At 40.7% G+C, this 16737-nt stretch overlaps 1 protein-coding gene across 3 annotated transcripts in view; it reads left to right on the top strand.

Moving 5' to 3' along the window:
• LOC123968455 (neurocalcin-delta A) overlaps window positions 1–16737 on the top strand; it is a 68140-nt gene that overhangs the window by 19292 nt on the left and 32111 nt on the right. Inside the window, exon 1 of one of the 3 annotated variants that reach the window (XM_046045235.1) lies at window positions 10845–11093. The exons of the other annotated variants lie outside the window; for them this stretch is intronic. The gene's annotated coding sequence lies outside the window, so the exon portion shown is untranslated. Of the gene's footprint in view, window positions 1–10844; window positions 11094–16737 lie in introns of those variants that run through there. 3 annotated transcript variants of the gene reach the window in all.

Here is a 16737-nt window from a genome sequence, read left to right as displayed (position 1 = left end):
TAACAAAATATTTGAAAAGTTTCAGTCTGGTTTTAGGAAGTACCACAGCACTGAGACTGCCCTGCTTAAAGTCACCAATGACCTTTTAATGTCTGCTGATGAAGGTATGTGCTCAGTCCTGGTACTCCTGGACCTTAGCGCTGCTTTTGACACCATTAATCACAACATCATGTTAGACAGACTGAGGCACTGGGTGGGGATCTCTGGTACTGCCCTAGAATGGTTTTCATCCTACCTGTCAAATAGGAAGTTTTGCGTGTCTGTAAACAACTATGTCTCTTCGTTCTGTCCAGTTAAATATGGTGTGCCTCAGGCGTCGGTCTTAGGACCCATTTTGTTTTCCTTGTATCTGCTTCCCCTTGGACATATTATCCATAAACATGGCATTTCTTTTCATATTTATGCTGATGACACACAAATATACTTGCCCGTCAGATCCACAGACCCTGGAATGCTGAGTTCACTTAACAACTGCCTTTGTGAAGTTAAAAAATGGATGTCAAATAATTCCTCCAGCTGAACTCAGACAAAACAGAAATCCTGGTTATCGGGTCCCAGCAGATGGCAAAACAAATACTACCATTCATGGCCTCTCGCCTTGTTATATTTCTGAACTTGTAGTCCCATCCACGGGCAGAGGTCTGTTGTCTGTTCCAGAGTCTCGACTGAAAACTAAAGGGGACAGAGCGTTTGCTGTCAGGGCCCCGAGGCTCTGGAACAGCCTGCCCGAGGAAATCAGGTCGGCTGAGTCAGTGAACTCTTTGAAGTCCCTTCTTAAAACATACTTTTATAGGAGAGCCTTTCCCGATCTTATTTGACTTTATTTTATCCCTTTTATTTTATTCTATTTTACTAATTTTATATTGATCTTAAACGTGTGTATTTTAGTCTTTTCAATGTTTTCTTGCTTTTATCTTGTATTGTTTTTGTATTATTGTCTTTTGGGTATTATTGTCTTTACACTTGTTAAAGCACTTTGTAATTTATTTTGAAAAGTGCTCTACAAATAAAGATTACTATTAGATTATTATTATTTAGGTTGCAATGAGATACTCTGGTGGAGTTGGTAGAGAAAATGCAGTTGTGTTACTATACAGACAATTTTTTACGCTGATGCTGTGACCTAGGATAAATCCATATTTACCCTAAACATGCATTTTCAACTAAAGTCTCATTAAACCTGGCTTTAAAGCAGATCTGAATGAATGGTAACTGGTATCCACAGTATAACAAACATAAGATTACTACAATTATTAAAGCTTTATTATAGGATTACATTAACCTATCCTACACCTTGCCAGACTCTTAATAGTATTAGTATTGCAATATAATTCTTCCATGGTTCATTTCATTTTTTTCCCACTGGCTATACACGTGATGTTTTTTACAGTATTGTGCAAGGATTTTAGGCAGGTGTGGAACATGCTGCAACATTAGAGTGCTTTCAAAAATAGACATGTTAATAGATTATATCTGTTAACAAAACTAGCAAAGTGTACCTAATAAAGTGGCCAGTGAATGTATGTATTAAAGTAACAATAAAATAACTTACTCATGAATCTAGTAGCCTGACATTTTTGACATAAATATGCAGAGACGATGGCTCTATTTCTGTATGAATATTATTGATGTGTGTGTGTCTTGTCTGTCTGTCTGTGTGCATGTATACTGGGTCTGTATTTATGTATTGTGTGTGTGTGTTAGTAATAGTGAGCAGAGGACCAGAGCGTGACTCATAGGGGAGGTGGTGCTGTGTCTTTTTCTTGCTCCTGACTCAACCTGCTGCTTTCTGATAAGAGAGAGACAGAGACAGTGGGCTCTGGTCAGTCCTCTCTTTGCACTGAGCCCGTCGTCTGCAATGAAGAACAATAGATGGGACAGGCTGGTCACCCATCTTTTCTTCCAGCTTCTGTTTATAGATCCTGAATCACTGAGGATGGAGTGGGTTGTAATGCTATTGAGTAACTCTTGAGACACTTTGTAGATTGTATAACAGACCCGTTTTCACTCCCAAGTTCCTGTTTCTTCACAGCCCACCTCCCCAGCTATATGTGGGATTAAATAATGAAAGCTGCAAATAATGTTCTTTTCACCACTCTGGATTATGAGGAAATATAGACACATCAAAGGTTGAGTCATACGCAGTAATATAATTATTATAACTACCAAGAGGAATGAGAGAGCCGTAAGGCTGCTTAGACACTACTGAGAAAGTGTTTTTTAATCCATTAAGATTATTTGTAACATGTTTGATTTTAATGAATTTGGACTGTCCGCATCGTGTTTGAGAACAGTAAGCAAAACTAGCCAAAGGTTATAAAACAGCAGTTCTGATCCAGGATCTTTACACTATGTATCTCTCAGGACAGTCCCGAATCAGGGATGACGAAACAGTGACGTGTGTTGTGAGAATTATTTCATAATCTAGTTCATCAGGTTGAACAGCTCACCTGACGCTTACCTCGCTCTTATGAAGTTCACGCACCTTCCAGTTGTCATGCAGGAATTGCAGCTTAAATCAGCAAGTGTAACTGGGGCTATCGGCTTGTAGGGCTAAGGGTTGGGATGGATTGGTGCAAAAGTATGGCCAGTCATGGTTCCTACAGGATGGGTGAATCCCTGGCTTTTCTGCTGGCAGCACTATCATATGAGTGAAATATCTCGACAGCTATAGGATTATTACAGTACGTTGCTCCCTCAGGAGGAATTGTAATAACTTGCGCTTTCATCAGGTTTATGATCAGACAGACCAGACATTGTGTTTTGTGCTAAACTAAGATGGTAAAAATGGTAAACAAGCCTGCTAAACCTCAGCATGTCGGCATTGTCTTTGTGAGCATGTTGACGTTAGCAATTAGGTCAAAGCACAGAGCCTCACCTCTAGCATGGCAGTAGACTCCTTTTGTGGTTGCCTAGTTATGCTGCTCTAATCACAGCTAGCCTGTTGTCCACGGTGTTGTCCCCTGTATTCACTGATTTGTTCAGTGTGTTTTACTTTCTGACTGTCGAGACAAAAAAATCTCTGTATGTAAGGTCAACAACCTGACATTAAGGCAGATGGAATCAGTCGTGGGCCTAAGTGGTGTTTTGACAAATTAGGAATGTTTTGATTTTGTGCACCTGTTATACGTATGCAGTTTAGAGTAGATGCGTCATTTTTTCCATTAAACAATGATAGTTCCAATACTAAAATAAATTTTCATAATAGTATCTTTGCCTTTTCACTGGCATCAACTTCTTTTACTCCACTCTTTTCTGCCACACCTTAGTTAATCAGTTCCCAGAAAATCTTTTTCACTTTCAGCATAATACACTTCAACTGCACAGAGCTCTGACGGCTTGGACTCATTCCTTCAACGTTAACAGGTCGTCTAGCCAGAAAGATCCAACATGGGTGACGAAAAAAAAAAATAGAGCAAGAGATGGAGGAGGACAGTGGGCAATGGATCTACAGTGTGCCTTTGTCTCCTTCTAAATTCAAATATTTCTATTATTTTTTTTGGCCTCACCATAATTAAGTTATATTAATTATTGCCAAGCAAGTTGTGTAAGGTTTCACAATGTAAGCGTGCAATTTCATAATGAACAAAAGCATAGTGAAACAAAGAATTGTGATTAAAATGATGTGAAATGTAAGTGAATGAGCATGTATGCTTCACCTCCTCTCTCTGCTGAGTCATCCATCTTTCCTCTTCCCTGTGATTTTGTTCTTTTTCCCGTTCAGGTGGCAATTACATTATCTCACTGTACCATCACATGTCTTATATCGTATACTGATCTGTCTTTGAAATATCTGTATATAGGAGATAAGGAAGATTTCTACTCTGTGGGCAGATCTCATTTTGGCCGAACATTGTAATAAAGATTCTATTCCAGGATTTGGATCAAAGGAGCTTGTTCATTAAAATGAGTAAGAACTAAAAATATACTTAACATCCACACATTGTCTTAACTAAATGCACACAATATTAATACAGTAGCACCAGCATAAATGAAAATGGTGCAATTTCCCATCACAGTCATTACTTTAATACCACCTCTGTTAATGTTAATCTCTTTTGCAACTACATCCGACCTGCAATTCAATTACAAATGATCTCCTAAAAATGTGAATAGTCAATGAGTTTTCTTCCTATTATAAATTATTCCGAACTTAATTGATAAATGGTTGTAATTTGCATGGTCTTGTATGAATTGACATCATCATCATCAGTTTTAGTACACAATTGCATGGACCTCTGTGATGCATTTGTAATTTTTTTTTGGCCAGCAGTGTGGTGCATTGGATTAGCCTGTTCAGTGAGGTGCATCGGCTCGCCCACTTCATGTACTGCAGTTATATAACTCACAAAGAGGAGATTTTTTGTCTCGTCATTTGTCATTTCAGTTGTGAATTAAACCTACTCTACTGATACACGTAAAGCTATGAGAACAGCCCTGAAGGATGAAGGATAAAGGAGTGTGTGTCGTCACAAGTAGACTCTTAGTAGACTGTACAGTGCAGCTTCATCAGACTGGGTTTCCTACAGCATGCATGGCTGCACATGTACATGTCGGGTAAGGCAGGGCATTGTTTTAGTCCCAACCATATGTTGTGTGGGAGATGAATACGCTTCCGTGTCTTCAAGCCAGGTTTATGCTGATTCCTTAGTATGTGTCGTAATTGGCAGTTATATGGCATGGCGACGCTTGTAATTGCAAGTGCAACACCACATTCTCACTATCATTGTAATCACAAGTGCTATATCTGTCCTATATTTAAAGAAATGCTCTGGGTTCTAAACGGTCTCTCTTAAGGCTCGTGCTGACTTTTCACCGTTTCACCCAACGGCTGGTCTCCAAACCACGTTTTGTCAAGAAAACACAGGTGACACGTGAAACGGTAAATGACGCAAACCTACACACAAAACGGCTGTTGTTTGTTATTATAAAGATGGCAATTATAAAGGCAAAGAATCTGAAAGAATGGATTAGCACACGCAGGTAGCAGGGATTGTCTGAGCTACAGAGAGAGCTGGAGGGGAGTAAAAAGAGTTTTGCAGTGAAAAAGTAGCTGCCTGCTCTCATTGGCTGGATGTGAATGTCGAGTCGGCCGACTCTTCCAGATATTTGGCATGCTAGATATCTGGCTGGTGTCAGCGATGCGCCGGGGAGCCATCACACATAATGACTGGCGACCACCAATCGTTCGCTGATTTACCATCGACGTTCACCGAGCTCTCCGACCGGCACATGGCTTAAAATCGTGTAGTGTTAATTTAGGCTATGAGGGTGGCGCATCGGTGCATCAGACGGATACATCTGCACTTGTTGACCTTACTATGACACTCTAAAAGATCCCTATATATCACCAGACCATTGACATCGTGATGTGTGTATCACCTGCCTGTAAACATGTGCGCTGGTTAAAAATATACAGGGCTGGTCCGTGCCCTAATGTAAGAAACGCTTAACACACACACATAACACTTGTACTATCTAGATCAGTCTGAACTTACATGCATTACTTGCCTGCATTATAGATTAATCTGTTTGTTGTTTGAGTTTGAGAGTTTTATCATCCTCAGCTGTGTTGGGAGCCCTGTTTAACTTTCACCACCAGATGAAGCATACTGTACATTTGAACATCATTAGAAATGGTAGGTATGTAAATAACACAACTGTGACACACAAGTCGATGTTTATTTAGAAACATGTGGTTTTTCCTAAATACCTCGCCACCTGTTCTTTCTCCACTTGTCCGTGCAACTAGTCTCATACAAGTTGATTTCTGGAGCGGTGAACCATAATAGATACATTTAATATAACAGCTCCTTTATTGTATTGAAATATTGATGATGCATGAAGATATGACATAGTCCCGCATTTATGAACACTGACCATTTCTTACTCCTCTGATTCCCTGCTCACCTGAGCTCCTTCAATGACCCCCTGAGCTCTTAAAATCTTTCCCCTTCCCCGTTGCTACCCCTGATTGTTGCTGTCCTCGCCAGTTTCATCTGGTCTCCATGGTCTTACCCTCATTGTTACGGTTTTGCAGTGTGTGTGAGCTAGTCTAGGACCCAAACGCAGGACACCAGAGCTAAGCAGAAAAAGTCCAATGATTTATTAACCAAAAACAAGCACACTTACAAACAGTGTAAAAAGTAAATCCAAAGAAGGCAAGATGAAACAATAATACACAAGCTGGCAAGGCAGACAGGAACACGAGTCTGAGACGAACACAGGTTACAGAGCATCCGCAAGCTACAAGCAATTAACCACAATGATCCCACACCGACTGAACAGAACACAGGCATAAAGTAGTGAGGCAAACGAGCGGGCGGGAAACGGATGGATCACATCAAGGAGAACAGAACAGGAAGCTAAGCTAAACACGGACAGCAAACACAGACAACTTCAAAATAAAACAGGAAGCAAAGTACACTGAAACACACCAGAATAGATCTAGTAAAATACAAAACATGGAAAGACTGCAAAATCAGGGCATAGACTGAGACTGGGACAAACAGGAGACGGGACAACACTAAAACATGGAGACATAAGACTAAGGACTCGAACAGGTAAAAAACATGCAGATAACATAAGAATAAACTAAGCTACAAAACCCTAAACAAGACAAGATCAAATAATGAAACAGAAATACACAGACCAGGAATAACACTAACATGAACTAAAGCACAGAACTAAGAACTAAGGCACTGGACTAAAACTGAGGCAAAGAACTAAAAATACAGGACTAAGACCTAAGATAAGAGACAAGACGGATACTAAGTAAACCTAACATGCAAATTAATAAAATAATAAACAAGGCTACACAGAGAAACACAGAACCAAAAACGGACTGAAACAGGTTCAACAAAACAAAGAGCAAACATGGGCAAAACAGTAGAACACAGGACATAGAACCAAAACAAGACCAAAATCCTTAACTCATAACTCTCAAAAGACCAGAAACAGGAGAAGGATAGACTTTCATAGTAAGTACCCAAATGATGAAATATATGATTGTACATCTGTACCTGCATAACATACTGCATGTAGCTGGTTATTTTTTTCAAATAGCAATATATTGCAGGAAAAGTATTTTTTTTACCAAAATTTCATTGACTTGTTAGATAAGCCACTTAACCCTTGTTCAGAATTATGTGCCTTCCCTCCCTGATAGTTGATTATCCAATTTATAATCTGTTGTTATCTAATACCTCCAGCACAGCTGCTGAGATTAACACGACCGCTCTCCGATACAGATCCAACCTTGAGGTTTTAGGTCTCACTGCCCAGTATCAACTCTTACAACAACAAAAAACTCTTACAACACAACTATAATCATACATTTGTCATCTGTCAGTATTGCTTGTTTTGGCTTCATTTGCAATTTCAGGAATTTGTGAGAGTATTGCTTCATACCCGACATTTTTCTACCCTCCGCTGATTTTTAGAAACTTTCTGCAGACAATGAAGATACTTAGAAGTGAGTTTCTAACAGTGACACAGTCTGGGGAGTGTTTCTTTTTCCAAAGGAAGAACTTCTAAAGGGTTTGCCTTGGAAAGAGAAGTTGTTTTCTCTTCCACCCATGCTGTTGCTTCCTGAGTCTTCGGGAGGAAGGAATTCCCTCTAGTGCCGGTTACACACCCTATATCCTTACATGCGTGCACACACACAAACACACACAGGAGCTGGTTACATGCCTCTACAGAAGTGTTGTTCAGAGAGTCCGTAAAGCAGTGAAAAGGCCCTTTCAAATTAGGTCAGATAAGGTGGTCTCCACAGTACCAAATCTACAGTGATTGTCCAGTGGGTTGAAAATGTGTTGCCTGTAAATGTAATAGGTCTTCTGTAGCCTGTTTTATCGGTTTACCTCCTCTACCAACAAATTCTTCCTCTTTATCATCCCCCAACCCTTCATTATGATGATCAGTGTCTCAACCCATATAAACTTTTTCAAAATGGTCAACATCTGAAAGACTACGGCGGTGCTCGAATAGTCAAGAAAATGACATCCTATGTCTTTTGCTTGACCTCGGTGGAAAACGTTATGTGGTCTGGGAAAGATGTGAAGGAGAATTCAGGACTTAGGAAAAAACAACAAGAGAACCAGAATGCACTTAACACTAGACTTTTTTTTAAACCAGCTTTATTTATGTTTCTGATAACACATGGAAGATAAGTACAGTGACAAACTCAGTGCTTTACAGTCACTTTCAAATCAAGTAAGGTTTCCTGTACAAAAACAGAATCAACCCTCCTAAGAAGGATGTTTTCAATTCATACATAGGGTACATTTAACCATCCTTTACTTACAGGAAGTAACAACAAAGCAGATATTGTTGAAAATATAAAACAAAAACAAAACAAATAAATAAATATTAATTTACTAAATTATTTATTAATAAAATAATAAATAATAGTGCCCCAGCAAAAAAGGAATTTCAGTTACAATATAAAATAATGTAGCAGCCAAAAACAGACTTTTACACATTGTTAATAAGATTTAAAAATGGCAGAAAAGGTCAGATCAGGGAGTACCATTAACATGCCTGAAATGCATCGGTTCTCCACAAATCCTAGATGTTTTCCCTTCGGGTGGGAATGTTCACATACTGTTGAGATGATGGCAGAACATTGTCCAGTCTGCAACTGTTGTAATCCCCCAAGATAAACACTGGAACGCCACAATATTTAGCCAATGTAGCGTTAGCATTCTTGGGTACCAGCTCCGCTGCAGCCTTAGTATTAGGGCCGGGGGGGGGGGATATAAATTCACCTGAAAACAGCAGTAGGAAAATCCCCGGAGGAGATGGATATATAGTGGGGATGCTAAAAGAAAATGTGGAGATAGGTCTGGCTATGCGAGACCAGGGACATAGAGACATAGTCAACATTTATGTATATAGTATTTTGTTATGATGATAATATTGTTAACTGGAAAATCAGTATGCTCGGGAAGAAATCTATATGGATTTGGAGCTCATCCAATTATGCATGGATTTCCTGTTTCTGCATTTACGTGTGTCTGCCATGGTGAAACTACAGTGGTGCGTCACTGCCGCAAGGGATTGTGGGATGACATTTTCTCCTTTCCTTTTGTAAAATGTACCCTATGTTAAAGGAGAAAGCAAGCATTGAAACACCTTTCCTTAGCATTTAGAAAAAATCAACCAGCTCTTATCATGGCTGCCACTTAGATACTTCATGGTCATTTTTCAGTTAGGAACCTTCTGGAAAACACCATTTCACCACAATTCACCATAAAGGACACCTATTACGCTTTTCTGTATTTTCTGTCTTATCTTTATTGTTACAATGTCGGGTGGGGGCTTGTTTCAGACAGAGGCTGAAATGAGGTCTGCATGAAGGGCCAGTATAAAAAATATTTTTGAACTTTGAATGATGCAAAGCTGCCTTACAGGAGTCACAGAACTGCAATATAGGGCTGGAAATGCAGTTTAATAGATTTCCTTTAAGGCGTATGTATCCCTCAACCAATTTCCCCACCTCACAGCGAGACCCTCATTTCAGTTTCTTATTTGATCTGGTCTTTTTGTTTTTTATCCTCATGGCTTTCACTCTTGTCTCTATTTTACTCCAGCGGGATGTTTAAAGTCATATTTTCCTGAGCTGCAGTCTTTATTAAATTACTTCTCCTGCACTCTGTCGATCTCTCTGCACTGTGTGGCGTTTCATCTTTAGTCTCTGTCCATGTGTGTCTCACTCAGCCATGCATTCCCTTACTCACAGTAGTCCAGTGGGGGGTGGTTTTCACTTGGCTGACCTCGCCCCACCCTCCACACTACCCCACCCTAATCTGGGGGCCCCACTGCGCTCCATTCAACAGGCCAGCAGATGCTTTTCAGATGAATGTAATCACCCCAAAGCTGTTCATACTCAAAGCTTGGGTGAGTGGAGGATGGGTTAAGGAGCTGGTTGGCCCTGAAATAGTTTTTCTTCCCACACTGCAAACCCTCAGCCTTTGTCTGATACCCAAGCCCTGGCCCAGATAAACTTGACACAGTGCACAGCACATTTTAGAAGTGGTACAAATATACATTTATACATTTGTACAAATATAGTTCTTTTATTGGTCATGTATTGAATTAATCACTGGAGTCTTAAAGAAAGTCTGCTTGAGCATTTCAGAGTTGCTAGTTTTGATTAACATCAGCTCTTCCATCCTGTGTGTATGTGTGTATACATGTGTGTATATATATATATATATTATTTGTGACTAAAAAAACTTAATCCAATCACCTAAAAATAAACTGAGTAAGGCCTTTGACAGTACAACAACAAAAAAAAACTATTCTATAGATCAAAAAAGGTCATACATTTTAGTAAAAACAAACTTTGTGTATAGAGCAGAACATGCTGCTTATTTTGTTTCAAGGAGTCGAAGTTTAAGAGTGCAGTCCGTCTGATGCACATTGCTTTTTTGCTTGCATTTGTTTCTGAGAACTCGTAAAAAACAACATATAGGAAACTTGAACCGCTTTGTATCAATTTCTAATTCTGTTCTCCTCTATATCTTCTTCACTCTGTTCACCGCCTCTATGTTTGTCCGTCTGTGTGGCACTGAGCTTGTCTTTTATCAGCTTCTCTCTTTGTGTAAGAATCTGTTTGTGTGTGTGTGTCAGATGACCTATTGAAATCATTGCGGTGCAGTGTGCCTGTTACCACGGTAACGCAGGCTTCTCCGTCTCCCCCCTGTCTCTCCTCCCCTTTCATTTCCCCTCCACACCAGAGCGAGGTCATGTGACCGCACTGACGTCAAACTGGAGAGGCAGGCAGGCAGAGGAACGAATTAGTTTGTGGGCTTTTAGCAAACCTCCTGCTCAGACTGAGGAGTCTGTCAGCCACCGTTAGCTCTGTCTCAGTCACTCAGTTGCTCAGTCGGTCTTCTCCCCCCCCCCCCCCCCACTACAGCTTTTCTTTCTCCCTCTTTCTTGCTCATCTTTGTTTGTCTCTGGTGCTCTTCTTTATTCTCGCCTGTTGCGTCTTCTGCTGCTGCTGCTGCTGCCTCCACAAACTTAGTCTTGAGAGAAAGTGCTGGGTGATGGACTGCTGAACGGCTTGTACTTTGCTACAAAGTGAGGTAAGCTTCCTGTGTTTTCTCTTTGTGTAATATATTGTGTGCTTCAGCAGCTAGTGGTTGCTTCCAGAGGGGTGTGCAGCAAGTTAAAGCTGAAGGAGAGCTTTCAGTTCATGGGTTTGAGTCTCATACTGCAGAAGGGAAGTTGTTTGTTAGATGAATTCCCTGACAGAGAGTGACTAAGGCCCTGTGTATATTTTGGAAACTGTGCAGAAATGTAGTGTGATGTTTAAGGTTTCAAGGGAGAACAGTGATCAGGGTGTGATCTGGAAGACTAGTTGCTTTCTTTCTCAGCAAACACAGCCAGATCTGTTTTCACCCCCCTGCAGGAAGTGAGTGCACGATCAAAGAGAGAGAAGGAGAGTGTGATTATTACGGGGGCTGAGTGTGTTGTGTAGCTGGAAGTGATGGGCAGCTCCACATGGCTTTTCCTCCCAAAGCGTTGCTAATGTTAGAGGCAGTAGTGTGGGCTGGAGCTGCTGGCTCTGTCTGCCAGAGAGTCAGAGGCGGGGAGGGGGCTGAGCAGCTGCCACCTGCCCCCCTCAGAGGGGATGAGAAAGCCTCAGAGGTATGCACTGCAAAAATGTAACTCTCGCAGTCTCAAGGTGAGCTGTAATATTTTGGTTGTCTGATAAAATTAAATAATAGGGTGAGATAAGGGGATTTGTTTTCAGGAATTTTCTTGACAAGTGTCTAGCTTGAGAACCCCATCGTCCCCGCTCCCCGTCGCCTGCACATACACACCCCTAGCTCCCTGCGTGCCTCAAACAATAGCATGCCAGCCCACATTTAGCCCAAACTGGTTGGAAAGAAAGGGAAATGTGCATAACAAGTGGTTTGGGTCTCCCTACCCAGCAGTCCACACTTCATTCATTCTCTCCTCCTCCTCGTTCTGCTTCTCTAGAACTCAATCGCTGTGAGACTTTGTCTCTTCCTCCCCTGCCCTCCCCAGCAGTGCCTCCCTCCACCAACTTAATGAAGTGGAGATGAGCCAAGAGCATGTAACAGGTCTTGTCACTGTCTGAAGTGTCCTAGTTGCAGATATCTACTGACTCCATCCAATTAAATGCTCAGCACTGTACAGAAGATTACAACATAAATTAGCATTTGATGTGCTGATTAGATTGGATTTACAGTTTGGGATTTTTGTAGAGAAAGGTTGCTGTGACATAATACCTTACATGGCCCATTTGAACAGAAACAGTTTTTATCAGTGAATAACATTAGGTTTGTTAAGGATAAGTCAAATGTACAGTAGACGTTAAGGACTTACTCAGTGCTGATGATTTTGCACTTATGTATCCTAAATGGTAAATACTCCTGTTTTTATGACCTAAATATAAATGTTTCTTCAGGACACTCGGAAGCAGATTAAGTAATGTAAATCTTCAACACTCAATAGTTTGTTCAAGCTACTAAACAGTAGTTTTCCTCCAGTGGACGTTGCCGTGTAAAGCAGTTCCAAATGTCTTGTAAGCCTGAGGCTCATTCAGAAGTGTGTTCCTGTTATGAAATGAGCTGCATGAATACCACAAGAGGCCATTTTGAGTTAGAAGACAGAAAAGTAATGTGAAGTCTCTCTTCTGTTTTCATGTCTGTCTAACAAATTAGTACTTTGTGGTTGTGCACAAGCACATAGTTACATAAAGTTTGTGTGGTATGTGTGTATTTGCTGGGTACGTTAACAGCAAACAGCCACTTCCACACACACCTCTAGCATGCAGCCAGTGGCTTTATCTGACATCCTGCAGCAGTGGATCATTCTCTTGACGTACGTGCGTGCGTGCGTGTGTTGAATGTTTTCCAGTAAGAATTTCACTGACAGCATTGTGCAGGAGGTGGACAAATATAAAAATATTTTTTATAATATGATTTTTAAATTTTTTTTTTTTTTTAATGTTTAAAAGTATCTAGTCTCTTTCTAGTATGTTATTTCTTATCTCACCATTTTAATTGTTCTTCTTTCTAAAGGAACAGTATTTGTCTGCTCTGTTGACTTTATTCCTCAGCAGTTTTATAAAGTCGCACAAAACATTTTTCCGTTTTCACAGCAGCAGATGAGCCTCGGATGCTGTATGGAAAAGCTTATCAAAACCATCGAAAGTAACGTGTTACCAAATGACATTGCACAGGTGTGTTCACTGTTGCTTCACCTTGTCCTTGCTTGTAAAAAAAAAAAAATTCACCGTGTCCATGTCTTCTAAGGAAATACCAGATAACATCTCTCTCTCTGTTTTTCTGTGCAGAGCGCTAAAACATTAATATACCTGCAAGCAGTCTGCACATGTAAAGTCTATGTGTGAGAAATGCAGCTTATTTTCCATGCCGACTTTTTGTTTTCCGGTTACTGTCCGGTCAATCGGTGCATCTCTAGTATAATAATCTTGCAGAGTAGGGTTAACATTTAACATTTATTCATTTTAGCTGACGCTTTTATCCAAAGCGACTTACAATTGCTATTTATGTCAGAGGTTGCACGCCTCTGGAGCAACTAGTATTGAAACAGCTTTGAAGACTGAATACATGAATCGAGGCGGTGGCAGCTAAAGATGATCACATTTGGCATCTTTTATCTTGGTGCTGTATCAACACGATGGCATGTTTATGTTAGGTCAAAAAGCGATCAATGAATGCACTGTTATTTAGAAGCTTTTTTTGTTTGTAATTCCAAACCTGTACACAAAGCTGTCTTTACACTTAAAACTTAATAAAGAAGTTCAAAAGTTAACCTGAGGTGAAAACTCTGAGACAGAGTTACACAGTCGCACACAGCATTGAGCAAGTTACTAACCACTCAACACACACACACCCACATTAGAACAGAGGTAACGGGATGACTGAGTGGGGTGAGTGGGATTTGCTCGTTTTGGTCTCTGGCTTTTATTTGCACACTATGTCTAGTCAGGTCTGGCCTTTTTTCTAACCTCATCTATGGGTCAGATGCTTTGTCTGAAGGTGGCACAACTGCTTTACTGATCAATATCAAAATAATGAATAAGCACTGCTTTATTGCTTTTACAATGCTGTGTTACATAGGACTGGGATTGAAACCGTAATGCTGAAGGGTTGAGCTCATTAATATCCTCACAGCAATAAGGCAACATCACAGCAGCAAAAACACACTACATGATTAAAAATGGTGGTCAACTGCGTCCGATGGCTTAATGGCTAAGACACACATTTATTATCTTTATAATAAGATATTCTAAGATTCTAACAATTATCTTTAAAAAACAGCTGAACGGCTTGGGGAGCACTGTCCTTTGGGGGGGGGGGCACTTTGTTGAGACCAACATCAATACTGTAACAACCCAATAAATTATCAGCATCAGTGTTTCATTGTGTTTTAAATACAAGTCTAACTTGATGAGGTAGTTATATCACAGAAAAAGGTAACTTGACTCTCTCCTTCCCTCCCTCCGGACACAGAGACAGGTCTATTTGTATTTGATGTATTTACTCACATCCATTTTCCTGGAGAAAACAGTTTTTAATTCTCCTGCACACAAACTTAGCTGAAGTGTGTGAACCAGGGTCGTGTAACATCCTGTTTTGTACTTAAGGGAGTCTCATGTAACACTGGTGGAAACTAACTTGAAGGCAGTTTATGTAACTGTTGATTTATGACCAGAGCCAGAGATGGAGACAGAAACGCAGAGAAACAGAAAGAAATACTTTAAGTGTGAAAGACGCTCATAAGAGATGAAGCAGACACTTGCCCCCTGTGGAGGCAGTTAGATGTTTTGCCTGTCTGGATTCCTCTCAGCCTTTTATCAGGTGTTAAATAATAGCTGCTCTAAGTAGTGGAGTATTTGAAAGCCCGGAGACCGTATCAAGGAGTGCAGGGCTCTGTCTTTGATGTATTTAACTGTTATTATTCAGAGAAAGAGATTGTTTCGGATCATTTCAAATGTCTAGCAGCTCATTAATTCAGTGCCTGTCAAATTGTTAAGGGGTTTTGCCTTTGAAATCAACAAACTACTGACATTTCATTAACAATCAGCAATTGGCAGTTATTGTAAAGTTTACGTCAAAGACAGGCTGCGGAGTTTTCATAGTAAAATGATGTTATTTTCTTCTTTTTCCGTTCACCCTGCAGGTGGCAGAACACGAGATGGAAACTGTAAAAGCACCTGCTCATTAAAACATTGTTTCACAGCCCCACTGGTGGTCAAAAACTCCAGAGAGTTTGTTTAATGGAGTGAAAATACAGTTTTGTAGTATACTTTACAGTTTTGTGTAGCATATGGATTTAATTTGAAGTGGAAAATGCTGGCCCTCTCACATAAACACTCACTCAACAAGAGCACCATTCATGTTAGAGTTCCTGGTCTCAAATGGGGGGAAGACAAACTCCACTGGGTGAATGGGATGTTATAGTAAAGGTACTTGACACTCTGGGTTTGAGAACTCTGGGAGATCTACTGTACAGTATTGCATTAATATATATTCAGCAGTGGCACTCTGTTAGAGTATATTACACTCAAATCTCAAATTGTCATTATGCAGTGTAAGGAGCAGGTGTGGAACACGCAATGAATGAAGTGTAGAAATGTTGGTCACTGTACTTACTGTGCTTACGTGGCTGTAACACCTTTCATTACTAAAGTAACTAGAGTTTATACACTACTCAAAAAACATTAAAGGAACATATTTCATGCACTGTTTGTGTGGTTAGTTTAGCTATAGACGAGTTCATGTTTGAATGGAGCGTGAGCACAATACCTATATGAATAGCTGTGTGAACGTACCTCTATATAAGGAATGGAAACTGTGTTACTTTCATTAGCTAATGATCCACTCTACGGGCAGTATGATGTTTTCTGTATAGATTGTGATTGCTGGATATCTCCTGGAGGTTGTTTTTGGTGTCAGATAGCATTTGGATCAGTCTGAGGTTGCCAGAGCATTTCAACTGCTGGAAAATGGTGAAGGGTGGTAGCTCGACGGCTATTACCAGGAGCCTGCAGTGGACTGGGTTGTTTGCGAATGACAACACCTCGACAAGATCATCACCTTGTCCCCTCGAAATTGTAGGAGTACGACTCGGTCCTTGGAAATTGACTTTCAATGTGCTACTGGAGTTCACTTATCCAGCTTGATGATTGTGTGATGACCAGTCACATGTCCTATTCTCACTGCAGGACACCAACCAAAAGGCGGGGTACACCCTCGCCAGTCCATCGCAGGGCCACAGACAAACAACCACTCACACTCACATCCACACCTTTGGAGACCCCAATCAACCTAGAACCCACGCGGACACGGGGAGAACATGCAAACTCCACAAGAAAGGCCGGGGCAACCGGGGTTTGAACCCACGACCTTCTTGCTGTGCTGTGCTAACCACTGCACCACCGCCAACTGCCGAACACTGTACAACATAAATAAACTTTGCATGTGAACAATAGAACTGCCAGGGAGAGCGATATGCTGACTGCAACGTTGCAGAAGTTGATGGGCCAGAGTGTGTTTGGGTGGTCGTACAGACCTATACGTGTCCCGCAGAGGTGATATAAAGGCTGTAAGATACCGCAATGAAATCCTGAAGCATACTGTTGGACCGTTTGCCGTCTTTCTAATGCAGGATAATGCCTGTCAATTTCCACAACTCGTTGTAATGTCCAAAAGTTGCAGTTTATTGGGG

This window comes from Micropterus dolomieu, linkage group LG03 (assembly GCF_021292245.1).
Source record: "Micropterus dolomieu isolate WLL.071019.BEF.003 ecotype Adirondacks linkage group LG03, ASM2129224v1, whole genome shotgun sequence".
Classification (NCBI taxonomy): Eukaryota; Metazoa; Chordata; class Actinopteri; order Centrarchiformes; family Centrarchidae; genus Micropterus; species Micropterus dolomieu.
Note: the sequence above shows the minus strand (reverse complement) of the source record. Positions and strands in the feature narration are given on the sequence as shown.